This window comes from Tamandua tetradactyla, chromosome 16, assembly GCF_023851605.1.
Source record: "Tamandua tetradactyla isolate mTamTet1 chromosome 16, mTamTet1.pri, whole genome shotgun sequence".
NCBI classification, from domain to species: Eukaryota; Metazoa; Chordata; class Mammalia; order Pilosa; family Myrmecophagidae; genus Tamandua; species Tamandua tetradactyla.
The window spans coordinates 48,574,611-48,595,374 of record NC_135342.1 but is presented as its reverse complement, the minus strand read 5'-3'; the positions used below and the strand labels follow the sequence as shown (position 1 = coordinate 48,595,374).

General features: G+C 39.0%; 2 long non-coding RNA genes across 3 annotated transcripts; one reads left to right on the top strand and one right to left on the bottom strand.

Annotated features, from left to right (window-relative positions):
* Positions 1-11,896: 11,896 nt before the first annotated feature.
* Positions 11,897-17,672, bottom strand: LOC143660310 (uncharacterized). Its single transcript, XR_013163938.1, has 3 exons — positions 16,595-17,672; positions 14,137-14,272; positions 11,897-11,999 (listed from the first exon to the last, which is right to left on the bottom strand). It is a non-coding gene; the product is annotated as an uncharacterized LOC143660310 (long non-coding RNA).
* Positions 15,780-20,431, top strand: LOC143660308 (uncharacterized). Of its 2 annotated transcripts, none has more exons than XR_013163937.1 (3): positions 15,780-15,838; positions 19,234-20,074; positions 20,298-20,431. It is a non-coding gene; the product is annotated as an uncharacterized LOC143660308 (long non-coding RNA). The 2 variants fall into 2 exon arrangements; XR_013163936.1 differs by lacking the exon at positions 15,780-15,838 and adding an exon at positions 17,775-17,833.
* Positions 20,432-20,764: the final 333 nt, after the last annotated feature.

Below are 20,764 nucleotides of genomic sequence, written 5' to 3'. Positions count from 1 at the left end.
ATGTGCTGCAGAATGGCTTAAAAGTGCTTCCTTGATGGTCCAATGAGCTCGTTCACAGATGCAGGGACATGAAGGCCAGAGAACTTACATGCCTTTTACAAGGCCTTGCAAGTGGAACCAGAGCAAGTTAGAACCTGAACCAGATGTTCTGACCCCTGGCCCAGTGTTATTTGCAGCCTAATATGCTTACTTGAAATACCAAAGGAGATCAGAAACACTGACATGTAATAGGAATATAACAAGATAGAAACGATTTATGCACATGGAACTTATAAAATACCACAAGTAGAGGCAGATAACGATAATGTAACAGATTAAATGCCACCATCCAAAAGGCAGCACTCATCTCCTTCCTTAGCTTTCCTGGAGAGGATGGGAGGCATGCCACTTTAAAAGGTTAAACTTAGAATGCCTCGTAAAATGCACAGCTATACTGGCCACGGTTTCTGTTCAGAAGAAAGTAATATCCTACACCCCCTAATTTTATGTAGAAAACCCTGTTTCCTAGTTTATGAAAATAATTTGGGGCCAACGATTTTCCCCTGGTGGATTGACTTGCCCGCTGGAAAGGTCGACCTTATGTAATGAACTCTCATTAAAATGCTCAGTGAGTGACTTCGACAAGTTTATCCTTCGGAGGCGAGCATGCAGGGGCTGAAGTGACATGGTCTCTTCATGTTCTTAAGGCATCGATCAACTCTCACCTGTCAGAAATCATTAGCAAACGGATTGCTATTTTCTGATAGTTTTGAGAGGAGTTTGAAGGGAGGCTAGGTTTTAGTAAATAATCATTGGCTGCTTTCCCAAGGGGGAAAACTGATTGGAGCAGTGCTGAAACGCCACATTGGTTTACTTTTTAGTGGCTGTATTTAGGAAGGAATGGAAATTGCATTCCAAGCAGCTAATTATAGGATAAGTGTGCCTATTTAATGAGGCAGCGAGCATGTCAGTTCCGCACAGAGCTAGAACATTATATACATTTTCTGTTCTCTGGATAATTAACAGGATCAAAATATTACTGTCAGATGCAAGGGGAAAATTAACACATTATCTTAATTGTCATTTCTACTCAGGTACAAGGAATTACCATTTCAAAAAGGACTCTTCTAATACACTAGAATTTTAAACTGCAATTCCTGAAGATGTCGTTAATCCCTTTCCAAACTTTGATCTACTGTTGTGATATCTTTGGACCAGGGCTTCTATTTTTTCACTTTTGAACTACTTAAAAATGGTTACAGAGGGTACTGTGGGCTGCTGGAGGCAGCTCATGTTGCCTCACGAGAGCCTGCGGCTAAATTTTCAGGAATTTTGTCAACTGGGTTAGACACTGCTATTATTAAAAAGTAAAGTTTATATACTTACAACTAAAGAATTTGTATCAAAACGAAAGTAATAAATACTCATCATTTCCTAATTATTTTTGACATTTTACTATTCTCTTTGTTCTTGAGGTTGTAAGGTGGAAATTGCTATGTAATGGAGAGTCAGTGCCCGTCTCTTCCCAACTCCCCATTCTGACATTACATTGTTAGCTTGAAATCAGCTAGATGTATCAATATGTTAGAAATTGGCAAATAACATAAATCAGGGCTTTGTGGATTGTGTGGACCAGGGATAGTGCTGGCCTACAGGCTGTGTGCTTATTTTTATAAATAAGGCTTGTTGAAACATGGCCACGTCTGTTCATTTTATGCTTTTATGGTCTGTGGCTCTTTTGTGCTAGAACAGTAAAATTGAGGAGTTCTGGCAGAGACTGTCTGGCCCACAAGTCAAAAAGATTTATTTACTATCTGTTGTTGACTTCTAAATTAAAAAAAAGTGATGGAGAAAACATTGATAATGCAGATGAGACTTATAAGTGTGTCATATCTGTAGCTGTTACATTAGTGAATAGTTCAAGTAACTGAAGAGGCCAGGGGTATCTGTCTTCAGGCATGACTGAATCTAGGTGTTCAAATGATGTCATTAGATCACTCAGCTTTGCTTTCTTCCGTATTAACTTTACCTTCAATTAGGCTTTTCCATGATGTGATAAAATAGCTCCTCAAAGTCTCTGACTTCTAACCTAGCTGTAGTTCAGTAACTCTGGCTATGAGAGCACCCCTTTCACGATCTTTGCAGAGGTAACAACCCCACGTTGTATTAACCTGCCATGAGTCACGTGCCCACATATGAGCCTGCCACAGAGATGGAGTACCCTGGTCGGCTAGGACCTAACACAGGCCCATCCTTGGAGCCGAGGGTTACAATCAGCATTCGCCACTCCTGAGTGCCCTAATGGAGCAGGAGGGTGGGTGGTACTCTACAAGAACATCAGATGTCCTCTATAAATGGTATTGAAACCCTCGCTAGGCAAAGAGGGATCCAGTAGTTAGGACATCACCGGGGAGCTTAACAGAAATGCAGATCCCAGATCAACTGAACCAGAATCTCTAGTTTGACAAGATCCCCAGGTGACTTTTTCATATTATGGCTTGAGAAGCTCTGCTCCAGGCCAAATATTTTACTCTGCAGGAAACCAAGGCTCAGAAGGTTCCATTGTCACCCAGGTCAAGTATAATACAGTTCCAACCTGAATATCAGGCCACAGTTCTCTCCACTACCCTAGCACAACTGCCAACCTAGCATCCTCTAAGCGAAATTGCCAAGGGTGGTCTCATTGACTCCTTCAGCAAAAGCTGTCCTAAATTCTACACCTAGCCAGGAAAGTGACTTTAAAGTAAGACCAGAACCACCACCACCTCCCCTCCAAAAAAAATTTCCCAGTGTTTCAACAAAGAGCCTGTCTTTGGCTCTCCATTGGCAAGAAATATAAAGTTAAATCCCCAGTGGTTATTTACACACACATTACGGATAGTGCATTAGTCCTGCAACACCAGATGTCTTGTTTCCTTTGTGTTGGGCTGACACTGAACCCTGTGTATGTTCCTTAGCATCCCCACCACCATCACAACCACAAAACGACAATAAAAACATATTTTTGAAAATCCAACAGTGCTCATCCTTGGGGCCGAAGTGGGAAAGCACGAACCTGAGGCTTCTACCATATTTCCTTACATGTTGACATCAGAAATGACACACATGGTTAACAGATTTTGCACATGTTTTTCTCCTTGGCCAACATCTCCCCACTCAATCAGAGCGAAGTCTGTGATCAGAGAGAGTGTTGATTGACTGCTTAGAGGGCATGAGTCATCATGAAAACATAGGAGTGACAGTTTATATAAATATCCTGACACTTTTCTCTTATTCTCCCCCTCCCTTAAATTCCTGTTTTCGTTTTTTTCTTTGAGCTTAAAATTAATATTTTCTTTGTGGACATGTAATATCCTGGCCTGCTTCGGTGCTCACTCAAGCAACTTGTTAGCATTTCCTACTTAATTGGATTTCTTTCCCCCTTACCCACATGGAATTCTCCTGCCACAGGTTTCCAATTGATCTAATATCAAAAAAAATTTTAAAAAGACCATCTCCCCAAATTACATAGTGCAACATATTGTTTCCTATAGAAGAATAGCCACAAATTTTCAGACTTTGGAAAATGTCATTTTGGGGGCCAGGTCTACAAAGTTCCAATTATTTGGGCAATTTGGGCAAATAAACTCTTTCTCATTTGTCTGAATTAGTTGGCTAATTGCAGCTGTTTGATTCTGACCTGGAGGGATTTTGGCTGCTTTCAAAGTACAGGGAAATAAATGATGTCGTTTCCTTTGGAACAACATTAAAGTTGGAAAGATTTTAATATGAACAATTTTCCCACTGATAACATTTAACTTTCTGGACACTCCAGAGTGGAAGGAAGATTATACGATGTTGACAGAGGTGAAATTATTTTTTTAGTATGTGTCCTCAGAAATCTGTCATAATTGTGTAGTACATATTTCCAAAATCTGCTCCAGCAACTAAAAGAGACTGCTGAAATAATTCTCTTCTGGTCATTTAGATAATTCTAACTGGCAGCAGGCTGACCCCAAGCCCTGTCAACATCCACCCAAGATCTTAAGAGATCCAAGATTCTTCCCTCTGTATTGGTCCTTGAAATGAAATTGGCTGAGACTCCATTGCTTTCCCAAGACCATGCTTTTACACAGAGTAGACCTCTTCCATCCTCTGCCTTCATTCGCTTACCTATTTTAGCCTCAGATTATGCTGAGCATTTGTTTCTGAATGGTGCCAGGGTCCCTGACTTCCAGGGGACTTGTTTACTAAAAGATAGAGACTTGAATCCTTCCTGAAAATGTGAGCCCTAGGCTTACCAACTCCTTCTGAATACAAGGAAGCTGCCTGATTGTATTTCCTGATACCCAGAGGATTACAAGTCCCAAAACCAGCCCTTTTGCTAGGGAAATTCTTAACAATCCCCTCCCCCTCCCCCCACCTCAGTTCCGGGATACTCTAAAATATCTCTTAGGTCATCTTTGCTCAGAAGCTATACAACTAGGTCAACAGTAAAGAACTCTGCCCTCAAAACCTGCCTCTGACTATTTTGCTGTTGTTTGTCCTTGGAAAAATCTCATTCCTTTCTTTACGTCTCAGTTTCCCCATCTAAAAAATGAAAGGCATTGGCTAAATTCTGAGTTCAATGCAAGCTCAAAAAAACATTCATCTTTCAAGAAAGGATTATCATACTCACATTTAGAATCTGGCTTTTGCCTGTCTCTGCAAATATCCTAATTATTATATGCCTGTAAAAAGTAGCAAAATAATGACTGGTCTTATGAAAACAGCAGTGTAGTCATCACCTATAGCAAACACAAAGTGGCAAGGCTTTCCCTCTGCAATGGACGTTTTTATCTCTGCCCCTGTGAATATCTAAACACTTCTAAGAAAAAATTTCAACTCTAGTCTTCCCGTTGTGGGCCAATCTTTTGAACTGCAAATATATGAGCAGAGACTATTTATGCATTCAACTTCTCCTGTACATGTTTGTTTGACTGGTAAAGTAGAAGGTAAGGGACTATTTACAGATATCTTTGAGAATAATGTAAGTACACAAGGGGGCCAGGAATAATAGGTTAACATCACAGAAAATGTAGGCTGGGTATAAACTTCCCAGCAGTTTGCGTGATTCAATTATGAAGTAATATCCCACAGGAAGGGAGGATCAGCTGCACTCGAGACGTTTTCAACTTCGGCAGATTTTTGAAAAATCTTTTAGCAGGAGGATAGGCTACTGCATTTGGGCTCTTTGTGTACGTTTATTTCCTTCTCTTCTTTTTTCTCCAGTTGCTAATTTCTTTGACACACAGTGACGCATAACAAAGGATCCCTTCAGGATCTCAGAATAGCAATGACATATGCATATTTGGTAGAGTGCTCTGTAAGCCGAATTCAATATTGTTGGCTTCTATATGCGGAGAAAGTGTTTAACTTATTACCCATGACTTATAAGTGTATGTAACCTTCTTATCACTGACTGGATCTTTCTGAAGATTCAAATAGACCATTTTCTTTCTTTTTCCTATGTTTTTGGTTAAACGTTTTAAAGTAAAATAAACCACAACATTTTAAAAGAAAGCACCAAAAATGTTTAAGGAGTTATTACCATATAAATATCATGCAATCACTTCCCAGACCAATAAATATAACTTTGCCAGTCACCCCAGCAGAACTTTTCTGAGCCCATTCCAACCTTCGTCCCCAATATCTGGACTTTTGTAATTGTCACATCTTTGTATTTCTTTATAGCTCTCGTTAGTCAAGTTGGCATCCCTAGACACTAAACCTTAGTCTTGGCATTTTTAACTTCTCTTTTAACCTACAGATTCTTTCTCCATCCTTTTCTTTTCCTTAAATTTTTCCACCAAAGAACCTAGGACATTTGACCTTAGATATTCCCATAGACTGAGTTTTGTTGGTACAGGCTTGGGGAGCTGATCAGCATAGATTTCTCCCCCCGTTTTTGTTCTGTAATTGGATTGAGAGGCTGGTTTGGACTTGCGTTTGATCTCTTTGGTAAGGATATAGGTGCTCTTTTTTCAGGAGGTACATGAGGGTTGTTGTCCCTTTTTTTGTGATATTGGCAGCCACCAACTATCAATGGTTAGAGCTTTAAATTTATTTGAGTTTGCAAAATGGTAATGTTCAATACAAATATTTTTTTCATTTAGTAGAAATGTTATTATAAAGAGTTGCTCCCCTCATCTGTATTTGATTGCCTAGTGGAATAATTTATATTTGGAAGGTGATATGCAGGCTTAATTCTTCCCTTATCTGTGTACCAATTTTAAAGAGAGTGACTTAGTTTCCAAAGGTGATCAATTAGCATGCTTTAAAAAATGTCATTATGAATTGTCACAAAAAGAAAGGAAGAAATAGAAGAAAGACAGAAATTAAGTGCAAAAAAAGAAATACTTAGGCATAAATCTAAATATGTAAAGGATCTGTATGCAGAAAACTACAAACACTGATAAAAGAAATCAAAGAATATCTAGATAAATGAGGAGATATGCCATATTTGTGGATTAGAAAACATTATTATTAATTTTCCAATTCTACCAATTTGAGCTCTATATTCAACATAATCCCAAAGTCTCAGCAAGCTGTTTTTTAAATGTCAAAAACTGATTCTAGGGCGGGCCATAGTGGTTTAGTGGCAGAGTTTTTACTTGCCATACCAGAGACCCGGATTCATTTTCTGGTACCTGGCCATGTAAAAAAAAAAACAAAACCAAAAACCGATTCTAAAATGTGTACAGAAAGGCAAAAAGAGGTAGAATAACCAACACAATACAGAAGAACAAACTTGGAGGACTCAGACTAACCAATTTCAAAACCTACAATAAAGCTACAGTAATCGAGATAGAATGGCAAAAAAATAGGCACATAAATCAATGGAACAGAATAGAGAGCTCAGACACAGACCCACATAATTACAGTCAACTGATTTTTGACAAAGTTGCAAAGGCATTTCAGTGGAGAAAAGACAGTCTTTTCTACAAATGATGCTGGGACTTTACAACTTTTGTATGTAAAAAAATATGAACCTGGATACATTACACAAAAAATAATTCAAAACAAGTGGATCATAGTCCTAAATGTAAAATGCAAAACTATAAAACTTTTAGGAGGAAATATAGAAGAAAATTTATGAGACCTTGGACTTGATGATGAGTTTTAGGAAAAACATCAAACGTGCAATTTTATGAAAGAAATAAAAAATAAGTTGGACTTCAATAAAAGAAAAATTTCCTTGTCTGTAAAAACACTGTGAAGGGAATGAAAAAGCAAGAGGCATACTGGGTAAAACTATTTACAAAACATATATCTAGTAAGGGAATTCTGTTCAAAATATATGAAGAATTCTTACAGCTCAACAATGAGAAAACAAAGACTACATTACAAAATGGGCAAAAGATCTGAACAGACATCTTACCAAAGAAGGCATACAGATGGCATATAAACATACGAAAAATGCTCAACATCTTTTGTCATCATGGATTGATACCACTACATACTTATTAGAATGGTTAGAATTAAAAAACTGAAGATATCAAATACTGACAAGAATAAGGAGCAACAGCATCTCTCATTTATTATTGGAAGGAATGCAAAATGGTACAGCTACTTTGGAAGACAGTCTGGCAGTTTATTACAATGCTAAATATAGTCTTATCATGAGATCTAGCAATCGTGCCTCTAGGTATTTATCCCACTGATTTGAAATCTTATGTACATACAAAACCTGCCCATGAATGTTTATAGCAGGTTTATTCATAGTCACTAAAACCCAAGAGCAACCAAGATATCCTTCAATAAGTGAATAGATAAACTATGGTTTACTATGGAATACTATTCAGCAATGTTGAAGATTATTGCCAGGTAAAAGAAGTTAGTCTGAAAAGACTACTTACTGTATGATTCTATTCATAAGATACTCTGGAAAAAGCAAAGCTATAGAGATAGTAAATATATGAGGAGTTACATGGGGTTTTAGTGGGGAGAGAAGGTTTGAATAGATGAAGCACAGAGGCTTTTTTTTAGGACAGTGAAATTATTCTGTTTAATATTGTGATAGTGGATACAATAGAACTTCATAGTACCAGGAGTGTACCATCATGTGTACATATTAAAACAAAAGTCACTTAGGAATTTGGAAAATCCTTGGATGAAATAAAGAATGTGACAAAATAAAATACAACTGTATTATAAATGTATGAAACAACCTCACTGTAGTAGGATGAAGAAAAAGGTGCTGACCTAAGCAGCACTGGAAATGAGTGGAGTCTATGATACTTAAGCCAAAAGTAACTGTACAGAAGCACTGTTCTCTAGTTGTTAAAGTAATTTCTTGAAGAGGTATAGGTTGACAATTCTGAAACTATTATACCCAAATAGTGGAACTGAACAATTTAATAAAGAGATGGCAGATGATGAGAGATCGCTTTCTCCTAGTTGGAGTGGAAGGTTACAAATAAGCAAGAGGAGAAGGTTAGAATGTTCCAAGTGGTAATGTACTAGAGCTGATAGGTTAATATGAACTCATGTTTATCATGACAAAAATATCAGGCAAATCCCAAGTGAGAGACACTTTATAAAATAACTGACCAGTATTCCTTAAAATTGTCAAGGTCTTCAGATACAAAGGAAGTCTGCTACAGCCAAGAGAAACCTAAGGAGAGATGATGGGTAGCTCTTAAAATAGGAAAAGGACAGTAGTTAAGATCTAAGGAAATCTGAAAAAGTATGGGACTTCGGTTAAAAATAACATATCAACGTTGGTTTAGTAATTGTAACAAATGTATCACATTAATGTCATATGTTTATAATAAAGGGAACTGGGTGTGGGGATGTGGGAGCTCTATTAGTTTCACAATTTTTCTATAATGCAAAACTATTAGAAAATAAATTTTTTCCTAAAATATTATGAACTCATCTATTGGATTAAATTTGAAAGGATCCAATTGCTCACAATTATCATCCTTTTTGAAGCACAAACTGTCCACTTTTTGGCCAATAGGAGCCTCTTCAAAGTCAGCTCTTGAGTGCTTTGCACATGGTTATAGTCTTTCAATGTTTTCTTGATATTTGGTGTGACAAGATATTCCAGGCTCATTTTTTACATTTCTCAACCCAGACCTAGAATCAGTCATTTCTCCAGAAAACCCTGGTTTCTGTTTTGGGAAATGGAATTTCAAGATCCCAATCTGGGTGGTGTGATGTCATTCTTTCCAAGCTTCCTTAGTGGGCCTCCTAGGTCTATACTGATATTTCCCATTCAAATACAACATTTAAACTTAAATTAACCTTTTCTATAATACATCTTTATTTCTTTTATCCCATACCAAGAACTCTGATTCTCAAGGTCACAGGGAATGATAAAATTCAGGACATCCCACATTTCTCATTTACTTTACCCCACATTACACAACCAGTTTCAGAAGTACACCTCATACTACCAACAACAACATAATTATTGAGAAAAAGTTTTAACAATTCTTCTTCTGCCTTTCTTGTTCTTTGTCCTGTTCTATAGTTATATTTATCATTATCACTTGCACATATAGCCATTACATACCATATTCCTTTCATTTTAGACCTTATTTAGCCTGATTTCTATAAGTAACTATACGGTCAAGACTCATCATCAGTCCTCATGTTGATGTCTTTTAAATCATTTGGTTGTCTGAAGTTTGTTTTCTAGAAACTTCTTCTGGAAAGGTTCATGGGAACAATATTTTTTGAATTCTTCCATGCTGGTAATATTTGTGTGTGCCCTTTGTGCTTAAAGCTCAATTTATTGAATATAAAATCCTTGACTCACATTTTCTTTCCCTGAATTTGTTAAATATATCACTCCATTATCTTTTGGATAAAGTACTGCTGTTGAAACGTCTGATCATGATCTAAATTTCTTTCCTTTATCAGCCACTTGCTGTTTTTTCTAGATGTCCAAAGGTTTTCTTTCTTCTCTCTGTCTTTGCCCGTCTCTCTAATTTTCTTAATGTCCATCATTTTACTAGAATAAGTCTTGATATGGGAGCTCTGGGTCAATGTTTTCAGGTACACAGTATATTCTCTCAATGTGTAGTTTCAAATCTTTTTTTTCCCCAGGAAATATTTTCTTCATTATAATATTAAGTATTTGTTCTCTCTCTTTTTTTTTTTTTGGTTTCATTTTACAGGTATTCCTGTTGTATGTATATTGGATATTTGTTTCTTGTCTTCAATATTTTTCATTTCATCTCAAATCTTTTACATTGTTCTTCCTTGCTTTTATATTTTTCTGTTTATACTTCTTTTTATCTTAGGGCATAAACTGTTGTATTTATTCATTCTTGTGTTTCTTCTAATTTAATCTTCATTTCTGAAATTATTTTCCTTTTATTTCTATTTCTGTTCACCTCATTTCCAAGTTTTAATATTCTGATTTATCTTATTCTTTTTCATATTGTATATTTTCTTATTGTCTTTATTTTGAAATGCAAATTTACAGTTTTGATTGGTTTGTGCGCATATTTTTTCAGGCAAGTTTTATTGTCTCTAGGAACATTATCCTGTACATTTCCCTCTCTCTCTCCTTTAATAGTTCTGCATGGAATTTAACTTCTATATTTTTTATCACTTATCATTTTTATATGAAATTATTTTTCCTGAACTTTTAGAAGGATGTGTAGCTGCTTTCTGTAGCATTAAAAAAAATATGGTGACATCTACTGGCTGTTTCCCTCTTCCACGTTTTTCTTTTGATCTTCTCCTTCCTTTGTGTCTGTTAACTCTAGCTCCTGCTTAATTCTGATTCTATTCCTATCAGCTATTTCTAAAATATGGGGCTTCTCCGAAAAGGGAGTCGGAACAGACAAGTTTCTGATATTCCTGTTGTGGATCTCTCACACTCAAATGTTATTGGGTTGGCCAAATTGCTCCCGGTTATAGCTACTGTTCTCTTATTGGCCCTTAGTGCTTTCTAGCAAGGACTTGATTATTTTAAGATCTTCTGTTTTCAGATCTATCAGATGCCCTATTGCTTCCCTCTGCTCCTTCCTAAAGATCCCATGAAACTCTTCTGGTTGTTATTGATTTGTCCTCCTCTGTTGCATTTTGGAGTTCATGAGAATACTTGGCACCTAGTTAAATTATGAAATTTTTGGCTATAGGTTTTTCCATAGAGTTTCTCTATTTTTAGGTTGGGATTTGGAGAGATTAAAACTATACCCTTGTTGCTGCCATCTTTCCAAAATTCCTTCATTTATCTAACCCATTACTAAATAGATTCATATTTTGATACCAAATGAATAAATATTCACATATTCAGAAACAGACACAGATGACATTTCTAGGGGTATTTTATTTATAAATATTGATATATAAAGTGGATATTCTTAATCCATGGGATCTGTTTTAAAAAACGGAAAATAAATCAGTTAAGAAAAGGGAATAGACACAGAGTCACAGGGAAATTCTGTGCTACCCTACTTTTTAGAAAGGAAACTACTTTAAGAAAATATGAAAAGCTGGCAAAATAAGAATGTTAATTTGCGTATTTATAAATGGACTAATCGCGTGGTCCCTAACGTAATTCCAGATTATGTTCTTTCTTCACTGCCAAGAACCCTTGGTATCCAAGACTAGTTAACTCAGGTTGAGAATGATCTGAATCCTTGTTTGTCCTCCTTTTTCTTTTTGCTTCCCACGTCCCCCCTTAGTCATGCTATCTCACTGGCAATATTATGGTAACAGTAATCAGGATTCATAGACCACTCCTATTTTCCAAGTGTTTCTCATTTATCTAATGATACCAAACACACACAACTCAAAAAATATGTATCAGTTGAGAATGTGCTCAGCTACAAATGACCAGAAACTCAATTAACAGAGCTTTAAACGTATAGGAATTTATTTTCTTACAAAACAAAATCCAGAAATCTACAGTCCAAGGTTGATACAGCTGCTTTGCAGGACTGTAACAAGGCCCAGCTCTTTCGATTTTTCTGCTCTCCCATCCTTAATAGATAGCTTCTGTCCTCTTGGTTGCATAAGGGCTGCTGCATTTCTAGCTGTTTCATGGAACAATGTCAAGAATGGGTCTTTGATGTTAAGTTATGACAAAACAGAATTGAAACATGCAAAAATTAAAGAGTAAATCATTCATTCTTCCTTATATTCTCTCTGTAGAGATAAAAATAGTTGCAACCTAAACGGAATGTTTTCATTTGTCAAGACACTGCCTTGCAAACACATGGTGCTCTTCCGATAGTTTCATGAAAATGTTTGGGCCTTTGCCATCTGGGCTCCGGATACTTCTTAATCTACCATGTGCCTTCATACTATTGTCCCAAGAACCTCTAGGGGGCCACACACACTCGTGGGGTTGAGGGAATAGGTCTTGAATTTCACTTTTCAGTACTCCATGTACAGGAAATCCACACCATCATCAAAATGCTTGTGAAACTGGGTCCTATTGGTTGCAATTGTCCTCCCCATCATTTGGTGACTAGTTGGGTGTTTGATCTCTGTTTAATAGGCAAATACTAGTGACAGTGTTAAGAGTTTAATCTTTTTGCTTCATTTATTCATTTAATCATAGACATGTGCCTTTGTGTCTCATTCGAAGTACCTAACATATTGCCAATAGTGGGTGCTGAGCCTGTAAGTCCTGGAGCCTATCATCAAGGCCATTACAAACACAGACTCTAAAATTAACCACTGTCCCACAGAAGAGAGCTTGTATAGAGAAATCTACCAGCTCTCCAAATGAGACCAAATCCTGCCTCTAGAGCTGGCTGGCAATGGGGTGGAATGGATGACTTGTTGGGGTCACCCAGTCCACCTCATGGCAGCACCTCATCTGTGTTGTCACACTACTACCACCACACTGGCCTCTCCAGCTGCCCCTCCCTAAGGCCTGGCCTGTGTGTGAACATGGCCCTTTCTTACTAGATAATCTGACCAATCCCCTCATTAGTCTCTCACTTCTTCTTTTGGTTCCCTAAGTGCAATGATCTTTAAACTAGGCTCACTTCTGGGATAAGGAATGCCTAAATCCAACAAGCCCCATTTCTGGTTTTATAACCAACACAGATGATGCTAACACATCATGAGCTCCTCAATAAAAATACTGGAGTTGAAAGAGACCTTAAAGACTAACAGCTGAAAAAGTCCAATTCCCTTTTCCAGGGGAGAAAATGCAAGCTCAGACATGTTCAAGAATTTGTCCAAGGTCACATGGGAAATAAGGGGCAGAGCTCAAGGGCCTGGATTTTCCAGTCCTGTGCCTTTTCCATTCCCAGCATGTAGAGTCGTGTCCTTTAAGGTACACATTAGGGCCTCAGATCATTCATTTCACCACTACCTGCAAGACTATTTTAATACAACAGCTTCTGACACTTTTCCAAACAGGATTTCTCAAACTGGTCCTTCGACCCTTGGGACTTTGTTGATCTATGAGAATTTGATTCTTCTTTTCACAGAGAATTGACTGAAGCCAACTATTAATGTAAAATATACTTATGTTGAAGTAAATCATTTCAATTTCACAGAGGACAGCAATGTTACCCAATGTAAATTATATTTTTGTTTGACTCATATAGTTCTGCTTTTTTGTCTTTGTTGTTGCATAATAGTGTTTTTCTCCCCTCTACAAATGCTCTCTTCTGTTTTCAACTTTTGTACAACTAATTGGAATGATAAAAGAAAATAAACATCTTTACCTCCTCATTCTCTAATTCCTGTCCTCTAAAAAACACCATTATCCATCATCACATTTTGGCAGTCTGAGGCCTTCTCACTTATTTCTGGCAGAAAAATCGAGTGTCATGAGATCACCAAAAACTCCACGAGGAATAGAAATCACAGAGTGATTTTTATTTCACCAAATAAGTATTTGATATCAAATTTTGCATACTTTATGGCTTTAGCTTAAACCTAATATTTGGTGAATCCATTTACAGGGAAATGGATATTTCCTTGTAGGGTAGTCAATTAATATCTAAAGTTCGACCTTTTCAATGACAAGTTGTTTTAATTGAGCCACAGTATCATGGAGAAAACCAGTAACCAGCCCATTAACACACCTGACCATCCATCCCGTTTCTCTCTGGGGCCATGTACTCTGTTGGTCTGTTTGTGTAATATGAGTGAATGAGTAGAGGCTTGGAGGTGAAGGACCCCTGCTCAAATGAGGATGGACCATACCTTTCAGAAATTACTAGGATCATGAAGATGAGAGGCCTGAGTTTCTCTCCAGGTGAGCAGAGTGAGCTTGCATCAGGTAAGACCAGCCCGGCAGCCAGGCTCTTCCATGGCGCCTACTCTCTCCCCCATGAGGGTGCTGTTGGGGAGGGAGAAGAATTTGCCATGAGTTCAGATAAAAGAGTCACTCATTCCTGGTTACTTTAGGTTTTATATACATATTTTACATTTAAATATACATACATATAACATTAAAAGCATACATTATCTCTGTATGACTTCTGTGATTTCAGGGTTGGGGCAGGTTGGAGGGGGTGATGGTGAGGGAATTGTCATCCCAGGCCTCTCCTATTTTTGGGTCTCTCTCTCTCCCTGATTCCTCTGGTTCTGAGGGCAGCTCCCCTACTCCTGGAATTTTGTCCTTTCCATTCCCTGCTTCCCTTGGAGCCTCATTGAGGAAACCACTGCTCGGTGGTAGGAGAGTGCGTTGGCTGGAAGAACTCGTTGCCAACAAAGACTTGACAACCCCACAAAAGGTGCCTGTAGACCACACCAGCACATTTCCCATCAATTTCCTTGTTCTTGGCTGCGTTCTCCAAATCAGTGTGTGAATGAGAAACTACAGCATTGCTGGCTCTGTTGTTGGACAGAGCTTTTGCTTCTCTCTTTGGCTCATGATAGCACTTGCCTTGGTTCCATCTGTTTTTCTGCTTCTGGAGGTATTCTTTGATGTCATATGCTCCTGATAAAACACCAGCAGCCAGAGTGAACAGGGCTGCCATGGATGGAGCATTCTACCACATGCGGGTACTTGGCTGGTTCCTTTACATTCATATGTCTTAGCTCAACCACAGCCCTCTAACACACCCTTGTGTTAGTGTTATTTTGCTTACAAGACAATTGAGTATTAGAACCATGGTTACTTTCCCTAGATCACTCATCCATTTAGGGACAGAGATGGGGTTAGAATTTGAGTCTCGCATATTCTGTACCACGCATCCTTTCCAGGATACTGTCCCCTCAGCCATATGTGAAAAATGCAGCACTGGAGGAAGCAAGATGATTTTAGGGCCTGAAAATAAGGAACTTTGAATCAGTGGTGACTAAGAGCTTGTCTCTTGTTTGTTCCTTCAACACCACCCATTACATGGAGATAGAACTCTCAGTTTGCTGATGGTGAGCCCTTCACTTCATCTGACACTTGTTAGTCTCCGTTTTTCAAGACAAGAGAGAAGCTTTCATTGCAGAGGTTTAGGCAAGCAATTATGTTCAACTAGAATTTACTATTATTATTGTTTTTATATTTACATTTATTTTTTAGGGTAACTTTTTCTTCCGAATGATATTCATTTCCCACTTATGGTTAGTGATAAACAAGTGCCCTTTTATCTACCTAGATTTTAAAAAGAGAGTCAGTTTAAAGAAAAATGTTAAATGCATAATCGCACAGTTCATGTGTGAGTAGAGAAGCTGGCACCTGGATGCCTGAAACACTGGAAACACAGATCCACTCAAGACTTCAGTCACTGATGTCCCACAGGAAGTCAAGCTCATGCTAGGCCAAGAGGGACATGAGGGCACAATGGCCTTCCACTTTTGTTGGGAAGATTGGCCATACATAAAGGTCATGGTGATGACACCCTTCCCGAGGGTTTTAGCAGAGTTTAGGCCCATCTACAAAAGGACTTGGAACTGGTCTCAGAAGGTTGGCTCCATTGGGGATGGTTAGCAGGAAATGGGCAGTTAGAGAAGGTAGTGACACCACAGGAAGGCACAGCCACCTGCAGAGTGTTCAGGGGACACTGACGGGCCAGCTGGGACAGAGCTGGGCTTACACAGGAAGCAGTAGCCACCACGATGGACAGATATTTTGAGGTCCAATGAGGGAAGACCTTCAATGCTCTACCATGAAGAGGCTGGGGAGCTTCTGGGGAGGATTTGGAACCCAGCAGTGCCGTGATAATTAAGTTGGTGATCTCAGTGTTACACAGTATAGGGCGGGCTGGGAGGAGAAATGGGAGCAGATGGATAAGAGGAAGCTGACTTTTGCCAGGTCCAAGTATCAGGTGAGGAAGGCCTGGGGCAGCTACAGCTGGAATGGAAGGAACGCAGCAGGCTTTCTACCTATGGGCTACAGACAGATAGTGATCTCAGGAAGGAAGCCCAAGGGACTTATCTGGAAGCGGCATTTGTTTACCAAGTACTTGTTTTTTAACTTAAATTGTATGTATTTTGGGAGTATGGCAAGGGCAGAGACCTTCTACTCTTTCCCTTGATTCACTTTCTCTCTAAAAGCAGAACTGGGGGATCTGTCTGTCCATGTATTGAATCCCACAAGTCCTGCCAGTTGTGTCCTTGGTGACATTTCTCACTGCATTCAGGGCACTTTGTTTCCAAAGTTGATATCCTGTGTGTGTGTGTGTGTGTAATCCATCATGAGGCACTGTCTTGTGATATTTACCTTTTCTCAGAATTGGTCCATGAAACACTTCCAATAACTCAATAGACTTTTCCCCAAGGATCCAGCTTTCATGATCTCCAGGCTAGAGGGGAGGATCCCACTGGTGCACCAGTAACTATAAATGTAAGGTGAAACTGACAAGCGATGGAAGTGAGGCCTGTGCAGAATGTGGTACAGTCTCTAGGTAGGTAAGGTCTGGAAATGAGGAAGACTTCCTGGAGGAAGAGGCACTGGAGGTAGGACCTGAGGAATCGCTATTCCTTGACTACATGGAAAAGGGGTGGAAAAGCGGGGTGCAGAGAGCAGAGAAGGACAACCTGAGTTTGGAAAACAGCTATTTGTCCAGTTTACATGGAGCACTGGGTGATATGACTGGAAAAGCAGATTGGAGTAAAATCCTCAAGGTCCTTCAAAACAGACCAAGGAGACTGAGTTTGTTTTAGAGTGGAGTGTTGGTTCACTGAAGGCTTCTCAATAAGGAGAGGAAATTATCAGTCACTCATAAGACCTAGTTGCCCCAGGAACCTATATTTCTCCAGAATTTTTCTTTCTGTTGTATATTGTTAGCTTTACCACCAAACAGAAAACTTGATTCTGTGGCCTGATTTCCATGCCCAAAAGTCCAGCCTAAAAAACCAATTGAGCAGCATAAAATTCTGTTATTTCTATTAATCCATTCCTTCAGGGTTGGATGTTTCAGGTTGAACACTCTTGGGGGTGAGGTGCACTGAGAACTGCTTTGGGTATGAGGAGATGGACTTCCAGGTGGGCAGATACTTTGGACGGGAGGGTTGGGGATTTGGAACTTACAACCACCTTTACACCCACAATAACAGATATGAAGATTTCCCTTTTTCTCATTTTTCTGCCTGATTCTCCATATGGAGATTACTGAGAGCCCTCCACCAGAAACCACATGCATGGGGGAGTGAAGCAGTTAGCAGGGTTTATATATCTAGGTGGTAGAGAGGTGACTCTCTTTTTAGGTCATCAGCCCCTTCATTTCTAGCTGCTTGAAGAACAATCTGAGGCCCAACTTTCTGAGTACACAGGAGGCTCATTTTTCCCTCCTGTGTTTTGTAATTTTGCATTATGACCTCATCTGTAGTAGGCTTTAACTGGTAGGAATCTTGTGAGGGCTGGTTTGGGAATGTGTCCTTCTAGCTGCTTTTTAAATTTCTGACAGGTGCCCTCTGCAGGTATTTCCAATTTGGGGGTTCCAGAAGAGCCCCAACAAAAGTGAGAATGGTATTTTTGTTATGAATTCTTGGGAGAGGTATTTACAATTTTTTCCACCTAAGTTCAGTTCTAAACAGACTTCTTTGTCTCTCTTTGTCGGAGGGCAGATTTCCTAGTCCATCCTATCACTGAGGGGGCAGCTTTTTTAATAACCTGACTTTATGCTTATAAAAAACCTCAATTTCAATCCCCAGGTTCCTATTTTGCTCAGACTCATGACACTGAATCCCATCCTGGAACAACTACAGCATTAGTTCATATACAGTTTCAAGATTCCCACTCTTTCTTTGTTCTAAGCCTTTGGAGATTTTGCTGATATGATATGAACACACACATGTATTTATAGGTATATACCTGTGTTGTGTGTGTACGTATATATATAAATATATATATAATTTTTTTTTTGCAAGCTTGGCTCTTCATTTAAAAGGCTGTTCATTAAATGTTATCCCAGCATTTCTAGAGGTTGTATAATCAGATTATTCAGATTATCTAGTCCTGCAAAGGCAATTGAAAAGTTCACTCTTTCCTTAGCTAGATAAACCCTGCATAGGGTATGGCTGAGTTTTTTCAGAAAATAAAGATTTTGAGGATGTTTTACAAGAGAAAGAAAGAACAAAACCTCTGATATCTCCTTTTTAGATGAGAAAATTAGGTAGAGGTGTTCCAAGCAATTACGCTATCAGAAGGAACAATGGAAGCAAAAGACAGAGCATCTTGTTATGGGATGTTATGGTTTCCATTTCTTAAATTATAGAAAGAATAATGCAATAGAGAGAAGGATATTTCATTGTAATCTTTTACATCTGTTCGCAAGGTACAGAAGGATAAAATAAGATAAAGCAGTAATCTCCTGAGAAGTTCATATTTTCAAAGACTATTTGCCTTAATGTGCTTATTAATTGTCCTAGATCATTGTTGTCTTCTAAAGAATATTATGTAATACATAATGGCCTTTCTAGAGCTAAGAGAGAGAATTTCATGTTTCTCTCTCAACCTGAGCCACTTAAAATGAAAGACAAAGGCCATTAAATCCTGTTCATCTGAAGGGGATCCTAAATATAGTTTATTGGGGCTCTTAATTCACCCTGAAAAATGCTGTAATTATTGAAAGTGTCCAAGCTGTTAACTCAAAAACAACATATGCCACATTTACATAATGATTTGCATATAATTTCCATGTAATTCATTTAATGTCAAAATGTACAGTTACACTTCCAGCCCCTCTGCATTTTACCCCTATGCCCTTCCTAGCCTTGCTGTGTTAAATTGGAATATCTTACTGTTAGAAGGGATTTATGGATGAATTTTCAAGAGATGGCTAAATGGATGTAGTCTGTTAATTTGGTCAAAAGAGGTTTGGCCAAGCATGTTTATTTTTTCCTGACTGGATTGATTAGGTTTCAACGACTAGCTGCATTGTGACAAAAGGAGCACCAGACACTCGATTCTGCTTGGGACACCTAGATTCATCTTACAGATAAAGAAACTGAGGCTCAGAGGGATTCTGCCTGGTGTTCTGTGGCCTTCATTTGCTTTCTCTGCCTCAACCACCCCAAAACCTGAATATGCTTTGAAAAAAATCATTTTTTTCATCATACTTCTTCATGCCAAAGAGGTAGCTCTTGAATTTGTCATAAGAATGGGAAAGAATTCTTCCATCTGATTCCATACACATATTTATCTAATTTGAAGGGATAAACTTTCTGTCTAAACTGCTTGCAGTTCCCACAGCCTGCCATGCATTTCCCAGCCTCTGGCTGAACTCAGCAGGGACTACTTTTCCAATTCTAAACTCACCCTGCACCCTCTCATAGGCAGCAGTCTGTTTATACAATACCAGAAGCCTCCTTTGATTTCCCTAAGAGCAGGTCAGATGTTCCTCAAGTGACATCTATAGCACACTGTTTGGCTTGGATTCCTCTGAACGTAAAAGCTGTGACAAAGGTTTGGGTGTAGATAGTTTATCTGGAAAACATTTCCAGGATGCAGGAATGAGGGAGCATGGAGAGTGAAACAGAAAAGGAAGAAAAGCAAAACCGGGGTACATTATCTAATTTGCTGCTGCTGGTGGTGCGAGCTTGACTTCATTGTGTCCCCCAAGAAATGACTGAAAGGCCATTTCTTGGGCCATTTCTACATGCTCACCTGAAGGATGGAACGGAGGCATCTACCCACTGGCTCAATCCCCATTGGTGAAGGTTGCCCAGGGGTGCTGATCCCCCAGCACTTGCAAGCTGTGTAGGTACCAGGGCTTCTTCAGTGTTGGGTGGGCCCAAGCGTGGAAAGCCAAGTTGCATGGCCTGGGGCTGTTAGCTAGAAATGAGTCAAAACTGGCCTGGAGCTGTCCACCCCAGGCCTGGTTGAAATCAGTGAAGGTAAGGCCTGGCAGACCTGAGTTGGTCGCCATTTGCAGCCACTGCTGCACTGACCGCTCTGTGTTGCATGTTCTTTCTTCCTCCAGACTGGAAGCAACTTGAAGATGGGGGCGGTGGGACCATTGTATTCCCAGAACCCAGCACATTGTTAAATAAATATACAGAGAATGAACGCGTCAGGTTATCAAATATAGTTCAGCTTCACTTTCAGCAAAACTGACTACCACCAAGCTTAGGAAAATCATAGCCACTGATATTCTTTAACCTAGCCTTTTACGTCCCCAAGTTTGTCCATTCTAAAGAACTGCAAAAAACTAAGTTAATCGATGAAAAAGCCTCACACACACACTATAAAATTGCAAGAAGACAACCTGGTTAGCCAGGACTCTTCACTTCAGCAAATTCTGAGGCAAAATCATAGACGATATTTAGTTTCGCTCAATGGAGCAGCCTTAAAAAACCCTCAGCTGAATGGGTAACACCCAATGCTGTGGACAGAGGTCCGCCACCTTCCCCACAGGCCTTGTTGCCTATCCCCAGATTCACGCTGTGA